This window comes from Hemiscyllium ocellatum, unplaced genomic scaffold, assembly GCF_020745735.1.
Source record: "Hemiscyllium ocellatum isolate sHemOce1 unplaced genomic scaffold, sHemOce1.pat.X.cur. scaffold_3214_pat_ctg1, whole genome shotgun sequence".
Taxonomy (NCBI): Eukaryota; Metazoa; Chordata; class Chondrichthyes; order Orectolobiformes; family Hemiscylliidae; genus Hemiscyllium; species Hemiscyllium ocellatum.
Window position 1 is genome coordinate 10,425 of NW_026868346.1, and position 2,076 is coordinate 12,500.

A 2,076-nucleotide genomic window follows, 5' to 3' on the forward strand; every position below is an offset into this window, starting at 1 on the left:
GCGGCCCTCCCTCAGTACTGACCCTCCGACAGAGCGGCCCTCCCTCAGCACTGACCCTCCGACAGTGCGGCCCTCCCTCAGCACTGACCCTCCCACAGTGCGGCCCTCCCTCAGCACTGACCCTCCGACAGTGCGGCACTCCCTCAGCACTGACCCTCCGACAGTGCGGCCCTCCCTCAGCACTGACCCTCCGACAGTGCGGCCCTCCCATAGTACTGACCCTCCGACAGTGCACCCCTCCCTCAGCACTGACCCTCCGACAGTGCGGCCCTCCCTCAGCACTGACCCTCCGACAGTGCGGCACTGCACTGACCCTCCGACAATGCGGCCCTCCCTCAGCACTGACCCTCCCACAGTGCGGCCCTCCCTCAGCACTGACCCTCCCACAGTGCGGCCGTCCCTCAGCACTGACCCTCCCACAGTGCGGCCCTCCCTCAGCACTGACCCTCCGACAGTGCGGCCCTCCCTCAGCACTGACCCTCCGACAGTGCGGCCCTCCCTCAGCACTGACCCTCCGACAGTGCGGCCCTCCCTCAGTCCTGACCCTCCGACAGTGCGGCACTCCCTCAGCACTGACCTCTGACAGTGCGGCACTCCCTCAGCACTGACCCTTCGACAGTGCGGCCATCCCTCAGCACTGACCCTCCGACAGTGCGGCCCTCCCTCAGCACTGACCCTCTGACAGTGCGGCACTCCCTCAGCACTGACCATCCGACAGTGCGGCCCTCCCTCAGTCCTGACCCTCCGACATTGCGGCTCTCCCTCGGCACTGACTCTCCGACAGTGCGGCCCTCCCTCAGCCCTGACCCTCCGACAGTGCGGCCCTCCTGGCAGGGGTTTATTGGCGTCCTGTACCGTGACTGACTCAGCGTTTGTCCAGTTGGAGTCTGAGTCTGTGGGATTTCCTGTTCCTTATTTGTCTGTTTTGAGGCGAGCTGTTCACACACTCTGCTCCGTGGGCTGCTGCCTCGTTCCTCCCTGCCCCGTCCCTGACGGGTGCTGAACATGTCGCTGGTTTCCGTGGTTACGCTGACAGGAACCACAGACGAGAAGTTGCTCAATCTGCTCTGAGTCTCTCTCACAGGCGGCCTTGCGTCGTCAGCTGTTGCCCCAAAGAGGTGGGTGGCGGAGGGCTCTGAGTTTCGGCGGTCTCTGATCCTGCATTCGTTGTGCCGCAGCGGACTCAGGCGTGGTTCCCCACTTCCGAAGTCAAGGTAAGGTCCAAGATCCTACTCTGATGTCCACCCAAAATATATATATATATAGCGAGAGAGAGAGAGAGAGGGACAGACCCAAAGGTAGGTAGGATTGATGTGGGCAGAGCGGTAGATGTGATCTATATGGACTTCAGTAAGGTGTTTGACAAAGGTTCCCCATGGGAGACTGATTAGCAAGGTTAGATCTCATGGAATACAGGGAGAACTAGCCATTTGGATACAGAACTGGCTCAAAGGTAGAAGACAGAGGGTGGTGGTGGAGGGTTGTTTTTCAGACTGGAGGCCTGTGACCAGTGGAGTGCCACAAGGATCGGTGCTGGGCCCTCTACTTTTTGTCATTTACATCAATGATTTGGATGCGAGCATAAGGGGTACAGTTAGTAAGTTTGCAGATGACCCCAAAATTGGAGGTGTAGTGGACAGCGAAGAGGGTTACCTCAGATTACAACAGGATCTGGACCAGATGGACCAATGGGCTGAGAAGTGGCAGATGGAGTTTAATTCAGATAAATGCGAGGTGCTGCATTTTGGGAAAGCAAATCTTAGCAGGACTTATACACTTAATGGTAAGGTCCTGGGGAGTGTTGCTGAACAAAGAGACCTAGGTGTGCAAGTTCATAGCTCCTCGAAAGTGGAGTCGCAGGTAGATAGGATAGTGAAGGCAGCGTTTGGTATGCTTTCCTTTATTGGTCAGAGTATTGAGTACAGGAGTTGGGAGGTCATGTTGCGGCTGTACAGGACATTGGTTAGGCCCCTGTTGGAATATTGGGTGCAATTCTGGTCTCCTTCCTATCGGAACGATGTTGTGAAACTTGAAAGGGTTCAGGAGAGATTTACAAGGATGTTGCCAGGGTTGGAG

The 2,076-nt window shown here is 57.2% G+C and overlaps 1 protein-coding gene across 2 annotated transcripts in view; it reads left to right on the forward strand.

Moving 5' to 3' along the window:
- The first annotated feature begins 1,041 nt into the window (after nt 1-1,041).
- Nucleotides 1,042-2,076, forward strand: part of LOC132813075 (mas-related G-protein coupled receptor member A6-like) — a 27,202-nt gene continuing 26,167 nt past the window's right edge. For both annotated transcript variants that reach the window (XR_009643925.1, XM_060823060.1), the window contains exon 1: nt 1,042-1,214. The gene's annotated coding sequence lies outside the window, so the exon portion shown is untranslated. The remainder of the gene's footprint in view (nt 1,215-2,076) is intronic.